Source organism: Hemiscyllium ocellatum, chromosome 31, assembly GCF_020745735.1.
Source record: "Hemiscyllium ocellatum isolate sHemOce1 chromosome 31, sHemOce1.pat.X.cur, whole genome shotgun sequence".
NCBI classification, from domain to species: domain Eukaryota; kingdom Metazoa; phylum Chordata; class Chondrichthyes; order Orectolobiformes; family Hemiscylliidae; genus Hemiscyllium; species Hemiscyllium ocellatum.
The window spans coordinates 39,266,162-39,285,660 of record NC_083431.1 but is presented as its reverse complement, the minus strand read 5'-3'; positions in this window follow the sequence as shown (position 1 = coordinate 39,285,660).

Below are 19,499 nucleotides of genomic sequence, written 5' to 3'. Positions count from 1 at the left end.
TAGAGTCAGGGGGTGATTGGTGTTGGGTGGGGTAGGGTCAGGGGGCTGATTGGTGTGGGGTAGGGTCAGGGGGTGATTGGGGTGTGGTGGGGTATGGATAGGGGGCTGCTTTGGGTGGGGTAGGGTCGGGGGACTGATTGGGGTGTGGTGGGGTAGGGTCGAGGGGCTGAGTGGTATGGGGTGGGGTGGAGTCGGGGGTCTGATTGGTGTGGGATAGGGTCAGGGGGCCTGATTGGGGTGGGGTGGGGTCGGGGGGCTGATTGGTGTGGGGTGGTCAAGGGTCGGGGGTTTTCAGTGTTGAGTGGCGCAGAGTTGTGAGGTTGGAGTTAGGTTGGGGGGGGTTGGAGTCGGGTGGAATTGGGGTGTGTGCGGCTGGGGAGTGGGTTAGAGAAGGGGGTAAATGAGATTGGTATTGGGAGGGGGATGGTATTGAGTCGGGCTGGAGTTAGGTTGGGGGATGAAGTCAGCTCAGTGGGGTTATAGTCAGGAAAGGGGTTGGGGGGGTGAACGTAGGTGCTAGATGCAAGAATTTGGGAATATTTGAGTACAGAGGTAGGATAACAAGTCTCTGCTATTTATGGAATTGAGGCATGAAGACCAGATTAAGAGCGACAGGATTTATCCAGCTGGAAATAATTGCAAGTCAGGGTGTTGGGTGTATTTGCAGAACGATGCACCCTTAATTGTTGAAATGCCAAAGCCATGCTGGTTGGATGAGGATTACGTGTTACCCATGGGCTTCCTTGTGCGATAGGTGATTGGCTCACTTCCCTCCTGTGCTGATGTTCCACGATCTTACATTCCCAACCTCCAATCCCATTCACACACACTGAGTGCGAGAAAGGGGCTGTCGCCCCCACTGCATGCTGGGGATGACTCCACGAACACCAATCTCATCACATCCTCTTCAGTATCTCAGCCATGGGTACTCTTTACATGGCTGCCTGGACAAGTGAAACCATCTAAACGTGAGCAGTATCACGGCTGGCCCTGGTCACCACCTCAGCTCACAACCAAATGCGGTTTCCCACTGAAACCACTTGGCAATAATCAGGAGTGGGAACCTTGTCCAGGCATTTTTCTCTCTGCAGCCATGGCTTGTTACTGTTAGTTATAGGTACTTACTACCACAAACTGCTTAAAGGAATTAACATGGACAAAGATGAGGGAGAGAAGTTGGAACCAACCAGTCTGAGTCCTCCACCAGACTGATTGTCTTTATCTGATGGGGCATGAGGTATTGCTCTGAAGTAACAGCACTGACTCTGCAGAGTGTCAGCATGTTCACGTAAACATCCAGCAATTCTTCAGATAATACTTTGTTGAGAATGTACAGAATTAATAAAGAAGGCATTGTGATCAGTGGCTGGACATTCCTACAAGGCCTGTGACTCCAACCCATCAGCCATATTGGGAACCAGTTTGCATGGTGTTTGACTGGGTGTCGGATCATTGAGAGAATGTTCACAGAGAGCATTGCCAAACAACGATCAGACCAATGCATGAATTCAAAGTCTTCAGGCCAACATTATGTTTTATTTTCAAACTAAGAAACTGCATGTATAATTTTGCTGATAAATTCATTCTTGAAGGACATAATTTGTACTGAGAAAAACTGCAACATAACACAATATAACATTAATAAGTTTGCTGAATGGGTGCGTAATTGGCAAATTAATTTTAACATAGGTGTGAAATGTTCATAAGAATGGGAAGATAATAAACTCATTAGAAAAGAAGGATCTAACAGCACAGAGGAGCAAACTGTCCAGAGATCTCTGCTGCTCAATCACTGAAATGAGAGGTATAGATTGAGTTACAGGAAGTTGTCTTTTCCCTGGGATGGGGGATATCAAGATTTGGGGGCACGTTTTTAAGGTAAGAAGATAAAGATTAAAAAAAAGACATGAGGGGAAAATATTTTACACAGAGGATGGTTTGTGTGTGGAATGCACTTCCTGACAAAGTGATGGGTATGGGTACAATTACAATGTTTAAAAGTCATTTGGATAAGTATATGAACAGGTAAGGTTCAGAAGGTTCATATGGGCCAGGAGCAGGCAGGTGGACTAGTTTAAATCAGGATTATGTTCAGCATGGACTGGTTGGAATGAAGGGCCTGTTTCCATGCTGTATGACTCTATGTTTTTATGACTAAAATTAACAAAACAGATTTAAAAAGCAAGAAAACAGAAATCTAGCAATTAAAACTACAGGTTTAATTCTTGCGTGAAAGGCAGAGAAATAATATTTAATTGGTATAGAACAGTAGGCTATACTTGGAGGACTGTGCACAGTTCTGGCATTTATATGCAGGATGTGGAGACACTTAAAGAAAAACAGAATGAAGAAAATATTATGAGGATCATTCCAGAACTGAGAAGTTACATCTATACAGAACAAACCTACAACAAAAGGCTCAAGGGTGACTGTGGTGTTTGAAATTATGAAAGGGTTTTTTTTGATAGATGTAGAAAAGATATTGATGCTTATGGGCGACAGCTAATCAATAAATCCACTCGAGACCTCAGGAGGAACCTTTTTACACAGAAAGTGATTGGAATAAACTTGCTGCCAAAGACATGAGTTCAGGTGAGCAGCATAAATGCATTTAGGATTAAGCGAGAGAAATGCATGAGGAAGAAATGGAGAGAAGGGTATGTTGGTTTTGAATGAATTATAATGGGAGAAGCTTGTATAAATAATATCTATGTAGGGACTATCCTGTTTCTTTGTTGTCCGTTCTAAGTAATTCCATGTGTTATCAGTGAAGTGTCGTATTCCATAGCAAGAGATAAATTTTGTCCAAGCGCTTTTTCTGCTAACTTTTTTACCTGACTCATTCTTCAACTGGGCATCATGACCATATGTAACACATCGTGATTGCCAACTTAATATTCAACTAGCTTCACCTTATCTCCATCTGATGTACATGTGGGCACTTTCCAGGGGGATAACAAACAGGAAAGGGACTGTCTTGTCCTTCTGACTGAGGTGATTTTGGACATCCCAGCGCAGTAACTACGGTGCATTAAACAAGGCACTGTGTCTAGCCAGTTACACCAAGTCATCGACATCCACACCCCAGATCACTTCTCACTGCCCTCCCTTCGGCTGTCAGAAGACATCTGACATAAATCCATCAGTTCCTTTTTTCTCTTTCTGCGGGAGAAAACTGCAAACGATACAATGGGAGAGATGGGCTGCTGGGATTGGGAGGGAAATCTCTCACGTGAAGGAGAAAAGACAAAGGAGCAGATGGGAGACACTCCATTTTGCAAGATGTGTGTGTGGGGGTGGAGTTCAGGGGTCTGATTAATCACTGTGTGGTTTACTGAGCATGAAACCAGGAATCGCTGCAGTATTGCTGACTCACACATATCATATTCAGTAGGGTGTTGCACACTCATATCCTTCTTCCTCAGCATCAACAAACAAGTAGAAGGTTGAGGAGGAGGAAGAGGATGATCATGTGTGGGCTGAGAAGGAGAATAATGCGAAAAGGATGAGCTGAGGGTGAAGGAAGGTGACCCTTCAGCCTTCTGGTGACAGCCCTTCTCTGTTAGAATCAGTTTCACTTTCTTGCTCTGTCATACTCAACAGCGCTGGAAGGTTTGCCTGGGGAAAGAAAAATGATTAGGAAGAAGAATTAGTATGGAAAGATACAAAGGATTCAGATGGCTAGAAGTGGAAAAGAAGTCATTCAGTTCCCAATAAAGGCAACTGAGATGACAAAGTTTCAGAACAGAGCAATAGGAGGGTAAATAGGTTTGCGGTTATATACTGGACGGCCATCTTGGATGACAAGCTCACATCATTCAGATATCTGTCAGATAATGTGGTCAAACAGTACAGAGAAAAGGTAAGAAAATGAGCAGCAGAACATCGAGTTGGATGGAGGAGCGAGTCTAAGGAAATTGAAATGGCCTCTCTCTCTTTCTCAATGTTACTGTAGAATACAGCAACATGGCAAGCTATGAAAATAATCAGCCACTGGCGGAGCTGAGGCAAGCAGCAAATACAAGCATCAACTGAATGCTGGTTCATTTAGAGCTATCACTAAAACTTCCACATAACAGAAAGAATTGCTTCTTTCAGGATATTGGGTTTTTATTTGGGGTGGGGCGGGTGGGGGTGGGGGAGTGGTTTGGAACTGACGGAGATTGTGGAGAAAGTGAAGAAAATTAAGAAACTGACAACTTGATAACGAGTGCAAAAATTACAATGAGGAAAGGAATAAACTCCTGTCATTGATGTCAATGTGCTACTATTTAGGCTGGCCAAAAAGAAATAAAAATATCAGAAAAACTTTGATTAAACAGATCATTGCAGCTCTTGTTTTATTTCCTCCTGCTTTCAGCCAAGCTCGTTATTATCTGTCTGCCTGCAGGCATTATCCTTCACGTTTTTGATGTGCAAATGCAGGCACTGAGTAGCTTCAATCGAGCCCTGAGAACTGACAGACTGAAAAGAAGGCTTGTCTCAACACAACCGTCTCCCTCTCTCTGTCTCTTTCTCTTCTCTGAAGTTTCCTTCAGTCTCTCTGATGCTTCTTATATCCCTGCAAGCAGAAGGTCACACAGGCTGGAAAGTGTATTTGTAGGCACCAAAAGCGATAACATTAAGTTCAGTTCAAAACAACCAAAAAGAGGAAATGGTTGTGGCATAAAAAGAGACTTTATAAAAATGTTAATGCTCAGTGGACGGACAGGGATTTCTGGTTTAATATTTAATTCAGTGCAATCTTCATCAATCCCTACAACTGCAAACATTCATCTTCATTACACCAACCTGCATGACAACATTTTCAATCAGCACAATTAAACACAAGCTTCTTACTATTGACATCACAGCTACGACAACAAATGTTCAATCCGTACATCTAAATGCAGTCAGTACAAATCTCATTTATTAGCAAACATTCACACACCTTCAATATTCACTTCTTACATATTCACATCTTCAATGTCCACACCTTCATTATTCAGACCTACAATGCATGCACCTTAAATATAAATATTCACACCTTCAATTTGCATAACTACTTATATTATTTGCACCTTCAATATTCATAACTACAGTATTCACACCTTCAACACACAGCTCTAGTGAGGAGAATCCCAATCTATTTAGTGGCACCTTAGCTCAAAGGTTTGGTGTAAACAATGACTGTAGATGCTGGAAACCAGATTCTGGATTAATGGTGCTGGAAGAGCACAGCAGTTCAGGCAGCATCCGAGGAGCAGTAAAATTGACATTTCGGGCAAAAGCCCTTCATCAGGAATAGCTGCCTCACAGCACCAGGGACCTGGGTTTGACTCTAGACTTGGGTGACTGTCTGTATGGAGTTTGCACATTCTCCCTGTGTCTGCATGGGTTTACTCCCACAGACCAAAGATGTGCAAGTTAGGCCTTGCTAAATTGCCCGTGGTGTTCAGGGATGTGTAGGTTATGAGTAAACGTAGGATAGGGGGAATAGTTCTGGGTGGTCAGTGTGGGCTTCTTGGGTTGAAGGGTTTGTTTTCACACTGTAGGGATTCTATGATAACTATGGTATTTACACTTACAGTATTCACACCCATATTATTAATACCTTCAGTTTCATATCATCAACATTCTTGATATTCAGACGTTTAATAGTTACCCCTTCAATGCATAGCTTCACTGCTCACACCCTCAACATTCACACACACAATTTCCACAACCACCATATTTCCATCTTCAATATTCATATTCACAGCTGTAACAGTTACACCAACAACATTCCCATCTTATCTGCGTATATCTTATTTTTTAAAAACTGTGATGATCAAACTAATTCATAAAATAGGTGTTTTAGCCTGTGAAATGACTTTACAAATTTTTCAAAACATTCTCATTGAAAATGTGCCCGATGAAGATGTGCTTATTGAAGATTCGAATGTTGAAGATACCCAGTTTGACGCAGTCCATGTTGAAGGGGTGTGTATTGGAACCTGCATATTGCAGGTGCCTATATTTAGCAGACAGGGTCCCTAACTGACAGGATCCCTAACCGAGCACTGCACTGTTGCCAGATTGCCTTGAAATTCTGCCACAATGTGGTTAGTTGCTCAAAGCAGACTCATGACCAAAGAGCCCCAGCAGTCATCTGAGCATATCTGTGCTTGCTGCCCCTCTTACTGAGGTATTTGTATCATCGATAATTACAGGTAAGGTGCCGGAAGACTGGAGTTTGGCTAATGTTGTGCCACTGTTTAAGGAAGGTGGTAAGGACAAGCCAGGGAACTTTAGACCAGTGACCCAGTCATTGATGGTGGGCAAGTTGTTGGAGGGAATCCTGAGGGACAGGATGTACAAGTACTTGGAAAGGCAAGGTCTGATTAGGGATAGTCAACATGGCTTTGTGTGTGGGAAATCATGTCTCACAAACTTGATTGAGCTTTTTAAAGAAGTAACAAAGGATTGATGTGAGCAGAGCAGTAGATGTGATCCACATGGACTTCAGTAAGCTGTTCAACAAGGTTCCCCATGGGAGACTGATTAGCAAGGTTAGATCTCATGGAATACAGGGAGAACTCGCCATTTGGATGCAGAACTGGCTCAAAGGTCGAAGACAGAGGGTGATAGTGGAGGTTGTTTTTCAGACTGGAGGCCTGTGACCAGTGGAGTGCCACAAGGATCAGTGCTGAGTCCTCTACTTTTCGTCATTTATTTAAATGATTTGGATGTGAACATAAGAGGTGCAGTTAGTAAGTTTGCAGATGACACCAAAATTGGAGGTGTAGTGGACAGCGAAGAGGGTTACCTGAGATTACAACAGGATCTGGACCAGATGGGCCATTGGGCTGAGAAGTGGCAGATGGAGTTTAATTCAGATAAATGCGAGGTGCTGCATTTTGGGAAAGCAAATCTTAGCAGGACTTATACACTTAATGATAAAGTCCTCGGGAGTGTTGCTGAACAAAGAGACCTTGGAGTGCAGGTTCATAGCTCCTTGAAAGTGGAGTCACAGGGAGATAGGATAGTGAAGAAGGCGTTTGGTATGCTTTCCTTTATTGGTCAGAATATTGAGTACAGGAGTTGGGAGGTCATGTTGCGGCTGTACAGGACATTGTACACTTTTGGAATATTACGTGCAATTCTGGTCTCCTTTCTATCGGAAAGATGTTGTGAAACTTGAAAGGGTTCAGAAAAGCTTTACAAGGATGTTGCTAGGGTTGGAAGATTTGAGCTACTGGGAGAAGCTGAACAGGTGGGGCTGTTTTCCCTGGAGCATCGGAGGCTGGGGGGTCACCTTATAGAGGTTTATAAAATTATGAGGGGCATGGATAGGATAAATAGACAAAGTCTTTTCCCTGGAGTGGTGGAGTCAAGAACTAGACGGCATAGGTTAAGGGTGAGAAACCTAAAGGGCAACTTTTTCATGCAGAGGGTGGTATATGTTATGGAATGAGCTGCCAGAGGATGTGGTGGAGGCTAGTACAATTGCAACCTTTAAAAGGCATTTGGATGGGTATATGAATAGGAAAGGTTTGGAGGGATATGGGCCGGGTGCTGGTGGGACTAGATCGGGTTGGGATATCTGGTCTGCATATACGAGTTGGACCGAAGGGCCTGTTTCCATGCTGGACATTCTATGACTCTATGACTATGAGAGGATTTTGAGAATCAAGCAATAGTAAAAGGATAAAAATGAGCAGAGAATACAAAAAAAGTAAAGCAGGAATGAGCAATGCTTTGATTTTTTTTTGTTAGGGTCAAATGAATTCAGAAAAGCAGTTTATGGCTGAAGCTCAGACATCCATGGGGCTTGTCTGTAAATAAGACATCCAGCCGAGAAACATCCTGTCTGGTTTCTACTGGGAGGATCAGGGATTGATTTGCCCTTCAATTGGCAGGCCTACGTCAGGGACCATAATCACAAGACCTTAAGCAACTGGAACAGGAAAAGGTCGTGCAGTTCCTCAAGCCTGCCTTGCCATTCAGTACCATTGTAGCTGATCCAATATTCCTCACATCCACTTTCCTTCACTTTGTCGGGAATCCTTGATTACCCGACTGATCAAGAATCTATCTATCACGACAAGAAACATTCACAAGGACTCTGCCCCCACAGCTCTCTATGGCAAGGAGTTCAAAAGGCTTACAGTCCTCTGAAAGAATAAATTCTTCCTCAGCTCAGGCTTAAATTGGTGTCCCCTTTATTCTGAGACTAACCGTCTGCTCTTAGACACTCCCAAGAAGGGGCATCCGCTCAGCAATTATCCTGTCAAATCCTTAAGAATCCTATATTTTCAATTAAATCATCTCTAATTCTTCTAAACTCCAGTGAGTAAAGTCCCAAATTGTTTAGCTTTTGCTCATGCGACAATCCATCCATACCAGAGATCATCCCGGGGAACCTTCTCTGATCTGCCTGCAATTAAATGATATCTTTTCTTCTGTAAGGGGACTAAAACTGCCCATAATGCTGCAGATGTGGTCTCACCAGTAACTGGTATAATTGCAGCTAGACTTTCCTACTCTTCCACTCCAACCCCTTGAAGTAAGGGCCAACATTCCATTAGCCTTTCTGATTACCTGCTGCACCTGTATGCTAGCTTTCTGTGTTTCATATACAATTACCCCCAATCCCTTTGATTTGCAGCTTTTCCCTGTTTAAATATTACTATTTTTTCTGTCTTTTCTAAAATGAACATGTTGGACTTTCCCACATTACACTCCATTTGCCAGCTCTTTTGCCCAATTATTTGACCTATCAATTTCTCTCTGTAATCCCTCTCATAACCTATCTCTCTGCCAATTTTGAGGTGTCTGCCAATTGGGCCCCAGCACATTCACTTTGTTTCCCCAAGTCGTTAATTTATATTATGAGCACTGATTCCTGTGGAATCCCACTGGTCAAAGGTCGCCATCCTGAAATTCCCCACTTGCTGTTTCCTGCCCATGAGCCAATTCTTTATCCATGCCTCATATTGCTATGTCCAACACGGTGGGCTCTTATCTTTTGACTTAACATTTGTGAGGTACCTTGTTGATTGCCTTCTGAAGTCCAAATAAAACATATCTGTTGGTTACCCTCTATCTACTATGGTTGACCCTTCCTCAAAATACTCTAATAAATTAGTCAGATATAATTTCCCTTTAATGAAGCCATGTTGACTCTGCTTAATTAGATTAGGATCTTTTATGACAATCTAATCTAAGGCCTGAATTTAAGGTGAATGGCCCAACGCTGCAGAAAATGTATATTATAAATGTAAATCTAAAGACTTTTTTTTTGTATTTTTGATTGTGAACTAAAATGGATAAAGGACTGTTCCAAAACAAGATTGTAAAAAAAGGATTGTAACACTTTTAAAACCAAGTTACTGAATATCATTGTGTGTGGTGTTTACACTGCTGTCTTGTTCAAGCAGTGAGGGGACAGACCCATATCCAGGGGGTGTACGCAGAGTGACATTTAGCTAGCAACAAGTAGCTGATTGGTTTGTGCAATTGTGACCATTCATGAATACCACAGGTCACCAATTTGATGATAACTTCCTAATTGGTTTCTGGATAGGTGAGTTTGTGGATAAGAATTTTTTTAAATTCATTTTTGTGGGATGTGGGCATCACTGTTGGCCAGCATTTGGTACCTGCCTCTACTCACCTTCTCCCAACAACACAGGGAGAAGCCTTTAGATCTCTATCACTGCAGGTAGTGTGCATCTCTCTCTCTCTCTCTCACTCACTTCGCAGTAAAAATGTCTGAGGACTGACAGCCAGTTATTTCTTCCACCAGTTGCTGCAAGGTGTTGGCTTTAACCAGTAACTAAGAGACATTGCAGTTAGCGTACCAATCACACTGTACGCCCTGTGAGAAAGTGAAGGAATCTGGAGAAAAGGGATCAATGAAGAATAAAGTCCTGGCAAGCTAAAGGGTCACTTCCACAAAGATTGTGGTCTGGTGCTGTTTAACTTTGTTTTTCAGTTTTTATCCATTTGCACGCCAAATGAATGTTTCATTGTTTGTCTGGGGATTTTAAAAGGGTGCCAGAGTTTTATCTAGTAGACCTCCCCCCACCTTATCCCAGATCCAACCCTCCACCTAAGCACCACCCTTTTGAACAGAACTACTTGTCCATCTTCCTTCCCACCGATCCGCTCCACCCTCCGCTCTGACCTATCACCATCACCCACACACCTGCATCTACCCATCGCCTTCCAGCTACCTCCCCCCAACATCCCCCTCCACCCCCACCCCATTTATCTCTCAACCCATTTTCTCCCCCAACACCCCTCCCCCCATATTACTGATGAAGAGCTTATGCCTGAAACGTCGACTCTCCTGCTCCTCGGATGCTGCCTGACCTGCTGTGCTTTTCCAGCAACACACTCTCCAACTCTGATCTCCAGTATCTGCAGTCTTCACTTTCTCCACGTCTTGATAGCTCATAGCTGCTTACCGTGATTAGGATTTGCTCTTTTATTATAAACAGTATTTCTTGCTAAGTACAGGAACCCGGTCAGTGATTTCTGTTAGTTTGATTTGAAGGGTGAGTTGTCTGATGACCTTGGTAACACCGAGTGTGCGAGGGAGGACAGTGCTGCTTCTTGCCACTGGCTGCTGCCAGTTACATGGCACTCCTGCCCACAATTATTGCCAGTCCAGTAAGAGAGCTGGAGGGTGAGGAGACTCAGCAGCACAACCATGAGCTGTGTTCACTGGGGAGGCAGGTAGGAGATAAATCACTTTCAAAACGTTCCAGGGCCAAGAACTGGCAGGGAAATCCCTTTGAGACCTGGGGTCCCTCCTAAAAATCTAAAAATCCGTTCCCCCGCATCAGCTGGGAGGCTGCCTATGTTTGGCTAACACTTACATCACCATGGGAGGGATCAATCTGACATTGGCAAATGCCAACAGTGCTGTAAGATAATCTTTCAGCAGGCCTTTCCACTTTCAGATTAGCTGCCAGTCCCAACGTCCAATTCCAGTCCCGCCATCATTAAAATTCTCCAATGGCCGGATGTGAACGCAAGCCAATCTGATATCGTTCACCAGGCCCCTTCCTGCCTCTGGAGTTGGCAGCATTTTCTCCAAAGCAGTTCTTGCTTATTTCTATTATGTTCATAGGTCTAGTAATGCCCATAATCTGTACATCATTGTAATGAATGCTGTGGTGACAACTATTGACAAAATTAAAAGGGCCCTGTGCTGTGTTAGTCTCAATGTGTCCGACCAGTGTAAAGGTAAATTCACCACAGTCTAATCAGGCCCTAGGGCTGCTCTCTCATCAGAGAGGGATGACACTTCAGGCAAGGGGAGAGGTTGAGAAGGCAGGACCTTCATAGTGACCTCAGCTGGTGCCGGAATTGAACCCCAATGTTGGCATCACGCTGCATTGCAAACCAGCCAACTGAGCTAACCAAGCTCCTCCAGTCAAAGTTGAACAGCCCTTGATATGTCACTTTCATGTCGAAATGGGTAGACAGGAAAGTAGAAAGTGAGACAGAGGAAGTCATAGAATAAAAGTCATGTAACGGAAACAGGCCCGTCAGTCTGACTAGTCTGTGCCAACCAGACATCCCAATCTGACCTAGTCCCATTTGCCAGCATTTGGCCCATGTCCCGGTTAACCCTTCCTGTTCATATACCCATCCAGATGCCTTCTAAATGCTGTACTAGCCTCCACCACTTCCTCTGGCAGTTCATTCCATACATACACCACCATCTGCATGAAAGAATTGCCCCTTAGGTCCCTTTGATATCTTTCCCTTTTCACCTTAAAGCCATGCCCTAGTTTTTGACTCCCCCACCCCAGGAAAAAGACCTTGCCTACCATACCCCTCATGATTTTATAAGTCTCCATAAGATCACCTCTCAATGTCCAACTCTGTAAGGAAAACAGCCCCAAACTATTCAGCCTCTCCCTGCAGCTCCAACTCTCTAGCCCCGGCAACATCCTTGTAAATCTTTCAGTCATAGAGTCATAGAGATAGACAGCAGGGAAACAGACCCTTCGGCCCAACTCGTTCATGCTGATCAAATATTCTAAACTAATTTAGTCCCATTTGCCAGCATTTTGCCCATATCCCTCCAAACCCTTCCTATTCATATACCCATCCAAATGCCTTTTAAATGTTGTAATTATACCAGCCTCCATCACTTCCTCTGGCAGCTCACTCCATACACGCACCATCCTCTGTGTGAAAACGTTACCCCATTAGTCCCTTTTGAATCTTTCCCCTCTCACCTTAAACCTACGCCTCCTAATTTTGGACTCACCCACCCCAGGGAAAAGACCCTGTCTATTTACCCTATCCATGCCCCTGATGATTTTATAAACCTCTATAAGGTCACCCCTCAGCCTCCAATGCTCCAGGGAAAACAGCCCAAGCCTCTCCCTGTAGCTCAAATCCTCCAATCCTGGCAACATGCTTGTAAATCTTCTCTGAACTCTTTCAAGTTTCACAACATCCTTCCGATAGGAAGGAGACCAGAATTGCACACCATATTCCAAAAGTGGCCTAACCAATGTCCCGTACAGCCGCAACATGACCTCCCAACTCCTGTACTGAATACTCTGACCAATAAAGGAAAGCATACCAAATGCCTTCTTCATTATTCTATCTACCTGCGCCTCCACTTTCAAGGAGCTATGAATCTGCACTCCAAGGTCTCTTTGTTCAGCAACATTCTCAAGGACCTTGCCATTGAGTGTATAAGTCCTGCCCTGATTTGCCTCTCCAAAATGCAGGGATATGGGCCAAATGCATTTATCTAAGCTCGACCTGTCTCTCCTTGTCCATTGGTCCATCTGATCAAGATCCTGTTGCACTCTGAGGTAACCTTCTTCACGCCTCCAATTTTGGTGTCATCAGTAAAGTTAGTGACCATTTATATCAATGACAAAAAAACAGTGGACCCAACATTGAACCTTTGTTGGATAAAGAGACCTGGGATGCAGGTGCATTGTTCCTTGAAAGTGGAGTTGCAGATAGACAGGCCGGTGAAGTAGGTGTTTTGCATATTTGTCTTTATCGATCAATGCATTGAGTAAAGGAGTTGGGAAGGTCATGTTACAGATGTACAGGACATTGGTAACACCAGCTTTAAATTACTATATTCAAGATCAAAGTGTAGAGTGCTCTTGACAGTCCACTTTACTGGCATTATGTCCAGTTTTGGACAATTTGTTAAGAGAGCCATGTTAAAGTACTGATGGGGATGGTGGGAGGATGTATAACATAGCTGTGAAGTTATAAAGAATCAGAGTCTTCAGTGTGGGGATAGTTGTGAACTTATGAAGGTAGAGCAGATAGAGAAGAATCTGGAAAAGGTAAACCAGAAAATTACTTCAACTTGAAATGTGAGGTTCAAACTAGTGAAAGGCAAATACGGAAGGTTTTGTGAATTCCTTTTCACAGAACAGGACCAACATTTGGAACAAACTCTCAGTTGAAGTAATGGAAAGATTGTCTGTTCAATCATTCATGAACCAACAAGATGCCAGAGCTGTAACTCTATCCAGTCATTCAGAATGAGTGAGCTAATTTGGAGGTCATGATCTTCCTCAACTTTCAGTGTCTCGTAGCTGGGAGCCTGCTCTTTCGGGTGGTGCTACCCAAACATTTTCCCACTGTGACCCCATTTCAAGGCTTGAGGCCCTGTCATGACCCCTCAGTGGGAACTGTCAGAGCTGGAGGACAGTGGTACAGCTGTTATAACCTGGCCAGAACATTAAATCAGCCAGTTACTGACTCAGCCTAACCCCCACTTTGGGGAGCACTGTCCTAGGAAGTGTTTGTTTGCAGTAAATCCGAATTCTGTGTGGAGTATCCCTATATTGTAGCCATCAGCAGAAACAAGTGATCCAAATATATTAATAACACAATTGGCAAATACATCTCCTGACTGTGCTAACTTAGCAGATGAACCCAAAGGCGATGTTAGCTTTGTTGGCAACTCCGTGGTCCAGTGAAGAGGCAAATTCAGTCAGGGTTCCAGTGCTGACTGCTATCCAGTGGCCTCTGCTGGAAAGTGGGGCTGTGAAAATGCGCATGAGAACAGGTCTGCGCTTGGCTGCAATGCCCATTCTGATGAAGCCGTCTGCCAATGTTCATTCTCTACGTTCCCACAGAAAGAAAAACAACTGGGATGAGGTACCAAAGGGGTGAGCGATGCTGCAAGAGGCAGCAAGAGAAGAATGGAAAAGTCGGGGGATGGAGTGGGGGGGATGGGGAGGTTGAAAAGTTAAAACAGGCAACTGGCAAACTGCATCCAATCAATGAAGACATGCGATTGATGTATAGTTTGCAGTTGGTGATACAATGTCAATCCCTTGGCTGTTCTGCAGACTTGTCACAGGCTGCCAGTTCTCCATTACTGAGTAGTTAACAGCCTTGAAGTCTGTGCAGCCGATGCTTTTGTACAAACACAATGAACTGTTACAAGGTTGAAGAGTTGCCAATGTTCTGAAAACACCGTTCTGCTCCAGTCAATTCTAAATAAGCATGGCTCACATCTGACTGACGCAGGACATTGATTCAAACAAAGAATCCTATCTCATTCCCAGTTCTCCCACACTGTTAATCAAAGGAGTAATTTTTTCACTATGAAAGGGAAATATGGGAAAGATAGTTCTGCATGTGGTTCTCTTGATCAGTCTTCAAATCACTTAAAAATCAAAGCAAGTTTTTCAGAACTTTCAAAAGGCACAAAATTATCAAGATTATTAAAAATATAAACTAATAATTCTATGGCAAATATAATTTGTCATAAATTAGTGTCAGGGACTTAGTATAGTAAACCACTGATATTCTTAAAATATTAAAAAGTACTTAGAACTTTTTGAATGTTTGAGGATAAAATTCACAATAGGTCCAAGGCACTGAACAGGCAAGTGTTTGAGCAACTTGTTTTAAATTCTGTCTGAGTCATCAAACTTGGATAGCGGATAGATGGTCTGCAACTCATGCCTGGTTTGCTTTACCATCCAAGATAAATTTAATTTTCTCCACATTTGTGTTCACTACTTGTCTAAAGAACTTAACTTCTTGTTTATGTCTCCTGGTGTTGCGCTTTTAATCAAGTACTTCACAATGAACTCATAATAGCATGACTTAATGTATTCACAAAACTTTTGAATGTCCTCAATGCCTGTCATTTGTTGGATGGGCTTTGTCATAAGGAAATTGTTAGCAACTTCTCTTGGTACAATTACAACATTTAAAAAGCATCTGGTTGGGTAGATGATTAGGAAATGTTTCGATGGATGCTGGCAAATTGGACTAGATTAATTGAGGATATCTGGTCAGCATGGATGAGTTGGACTGAAGGGTCCGTTTCCACACTGCACATCTCTAAGATTCTAATTCGTAAAGGTGAAGCTTTTGTTAAGTGTGCTATCAACTTCAGTAAGTGTATTAAGATGAGAGAGAGTCTGGGACCAGAGAGATTGGTCAGGGACTGAGGGGAAATGATGAGGATCAACAGACAAAGGCTAGATCAAAGTCTGGATAATTTCAGGATTACAAATCTGACTTCTAAATTCATGGATCTTTTAATTAATCTTTCCCAGAGCCGATTAATTAACCGCTCGTCACCACATTTTGGGAGGGCAAGTGGAATGAAGAATCTCTAATAAAAAGGACCTACGACAGAACTGGCAGAGGCACCATTGTGAAGTGTGAACCCTTCAGCATGAGGCAGTAAAGAGCAGGACAATGGGTGGAAGGTGTGGAAAGATGTCCTGGGTTACAAGGAAGCAGACAAGGCACAGAGAGAGATGTTTCCTTTGTAAGGGGGGGGGGGGCAAGAAGAGATCAGCCAATCCCACCAGAAAGCCTAGCTAGAGGTTGCAGTGTAACTGAAGAGGTGGATTGGGGTGCTGAGCATGTCAATCAAAGGCTGTTAATCTTTGAATATCGTCCTGAGGCCCAGCAAGGTGAGAGTCCTGTGTCTCTCAGATGTCTACCTTTCCCCTAAACTCACACAATCTGCTATCTTCCTGAGCCACTGCATCTCAGTCAGCCATATTCATTTCTGACCAAGTTCCTCCTCAATTCCCCATCTCAATCAGCCAGCCCACAATCATCACTCCTTCCCTCAATTAGCTCATCACCATTGTTAAACAATCAGGTAACTCCTCATGCTGCTAACTCTTGGCTTTCCCTCACTGCAAGAGAAAACTGTTCACAACTGTTGAGAAAGAATGAGAAGCTGCATTCACAGCTGTATTAACAATTCATATAATTCCTACAGTGCAAAAGGGGCCATTCACCGAGTCTGCACTCACCCTCCAAAGAGTATTTCACCAGACCCACTCTCGGCACCTTCCCTTGCTGCTGCAAGAGGTGTAAAGCCAACACCCATACTCCCTCCCCCTCATGTCCGTCCAATTGTCCCAAAGGATTTTTTCACCTCTGGCAGAGATTTTTCAGCACATCCAAACACCTCACCACTGTGTCCGTTACTCTCAATGTGGTCTCCTCTACATTAGGGAGACAAGATGCCAACTCATGGAACACCTCTGGGACACATGCACCAATCAATCCCACCACACTGTAGCCGACCACTTCAACTCCCCCGCCCACTCCCCCAAGGACATCAAAACCTGGGCCTCCTCTACCGCCAAATCCAAACTACCCGACAACTGAAGGAAGAATGCCTCATCTTCCGCCTTGACATCCTCCAACCACACGGCATCGACATCAACTTCACCAGTTCCCTCATCTCCCCTCTCCCCACCTCATTTCAGATTCAACCCTCCAACTCGGCACTGCCCTCTTGAATGGTGTAACCTGTTCTTCTTCCTTCCCATCTGTCCACTCCACCCTCCCCTTCAACCTATCACCATCACTCCCCCAAATTCATTGACCTATCACATTGCCAGCCCCCTTCCTCCCATTCCCACCACACTCCTGATGAAGGGCTTATGCCCAAAATGTCGACTCTCCTGCTCCTCGGATGCTGCCTGACCTGTTGAGCTTTTCCAGTGCCACACTTTTTGACCCCCATCCCCTATTCTATTCCCTATTAATCCTGCATTTCTCATGGCCAATTCACCTAACCTGCAATCTTTGGACTGTGGGGGGAAACCCACGCAGATACAGGGAGCATGTGCAAACTCCACATGGGTTTGTGCAGGGGAGATTGTGCAAATGGTATGCTTGCCTTCATCAGATGGAGTATTGAGTATAAGAGCTGGCAGGTCATGTTAAAATTGTACAAGACATTGATTCGGCTACATTTAGAATACTGTGTACAGTTCTGGTCGCCCCATTACCAAAAGGATGTGGACGCTTTGGAGAGGGTACAGGGAGGGTTTACAAGGGTGCTGCCTGGTATGGAAGGTGCTCGCTATGAAGAGAGGTTGAGTAAGTTAGCATTGTTCTCAATAGAAAAAAGGAGATAGGGGTGACCTGATTGAGGTTTACAAAATCATGAAGGATATGGACAGGGTGGATAGAGGTAAGCTTTTTCCCAAGGTGAAGGATTCAGTAATGAAAGATCACACTTTCAAGGTGAGAGGTAGAAAGTTTAAGGGGGATACATGCAGCAAGTACTTTAGACAGAGGGTGGTGGGTACCTGGAATGTGTTGCCAGCAGAAGTGGTAGAGGTAGGCACGGTAAATTCATTTAAGATGCGTCTGGACAGATGCATGAGTAGGTGGGGAGCAGAGGGATACAGATGCTTAGGAATTGGGTGACAGGTTTAGACAGTACATTTGGATTAGGGCTCAGGCTTGGAGGGCCGAATGGCCTGTTCCTGTGCTGTAAATTTTCTTTGTTCTTCTTCTTCTTCCACGAGGACAGTCACCCTAGGCTGGAATCGAACCTGGGGCCCTGGTGCTGTGAGGCAGCTGTGCTAACCACTGAGTCACTGCAGAGGAAGAAGTCTTGCAGAACAATATGTTGGCTCAATGGTCAGACTTTGATTCATAATCCTCCCGTGTGGCACTTTGGGGTGTTTGATTATATTGATGGTGCTATCTAAATACAAGGTGTTATAGAGAGAATGGAGGGGAGAAAGTGAGAGTAGTGGGAGGGACAGAAAGGTTTAGAGAGCAAACTCCAGATCTTGAGGCCCAAGAAAGGCCAGCACTGGTGGGTCAATGAAAGTTAGGTGTGCACATGAGCCAAAAAATGGTTTTGTCAGAGTTTTAGGAAGGATTTGGTGCTGGAACAGGCGACAGAACCATTTCAGAACAAGTTTCAGGGAGAAAATGAACTGGAAGGAAAACTGCTGAGGGAGTATTGAGAATTCCCACAAGCCTTACCTTCTGCTTTCTAGGCTGAATGAAAGGGCTGACACATGAACTGCTGCTGTAATCATTCTTTTAATATATATCAGCCGGGCAATCAGCCTATTGAGCTCCTAGATAAACCATAAGCCTATCCAACCATAACACACTGTCATGCAGCAGAGCTCAGAGGAATTATCCAGAAGTTCTGAGATTTTACCAGGTCAAGCTGTCACACATAGGAGTCTCGGGCCTCACACCCATATTTCAAAGTGTGATTTATTAATGAAGTCAAGCTCTACCTGATTGTATTCACACCCTCCTCATGAAAGTACAGCAAGCAGTCTGTGATGAACTTCCAAGCAGATGAATGGCATTCCTTGTCAGCATATTAATTAGGAAGTGGTTTGTGGTGTTCATGTCTGCTTTGAAGTCAGTAAAGGCATTTCCGACAGGTAAAGAAATACCTGGCAGCTCCATGAGGCTTGGGAGAGGAGGTGGACTGACGCTCAATTTGGGGATTTCTCAATCTTTTGAATGAAACTCAGCCATTTCTTGCCCTCTTCAATTTTTAAAGAAGCTTCAGAAAGTGCATTTGTTTATATTTCTAGCTTTTCCTTTCCTGCTGTCCTGGAACAGTCCTGCTGGGACAGTCCTGCTGGAACAGTCCTGCTGGAAGTTGTGGGTGATCTGCCCCTGCTGGGATAGGTACACACTCTCCAGCTTTCATGTTTTGTTTTAACAGCATTCCTAAGTAGCTATTCTTCATATATGGACCTCACCAGCAAATGTCGACTGATAACTGATAGGTGATGGTGGGCATGTGTGTGCGTTTGTGTGCATGTATGTATGTGTACGCGTGTGTGTGTGTGTGCGTGCACGTGTGTTTGTGTGCCGTGTGTGTGTGTTTGTCTGCATGCATGTGTGTTTGTGTGCGCGTGCGTGTGTTTTCATGCTTGTATGTGTGTGTGTGCACATGCATGTGTGTGTGTGTGTTTGTGTGCGTACACATGCGTATAGGCTCATTCATCCTGTCCTGATTATTTCTGAGCATTTCTACAGATAAAAGGATCAGGTTCTTTACACTGCCTGCCTCATGATCAGGCGGTCAATACTTATCTTGGGAGAAGTTTTGGAATTAGTGCAAAGTAAACCGACCAAGTAATTTAGGCTTAATGTTCCAAAGATGAAATACCAAATAACAATGTTTCAATGTAGCTTCTGATTTACTTCTTACAGTGCAGTTCAATCTTAGTCACCTACTGTGCCAGGAACTATTGCTTTGA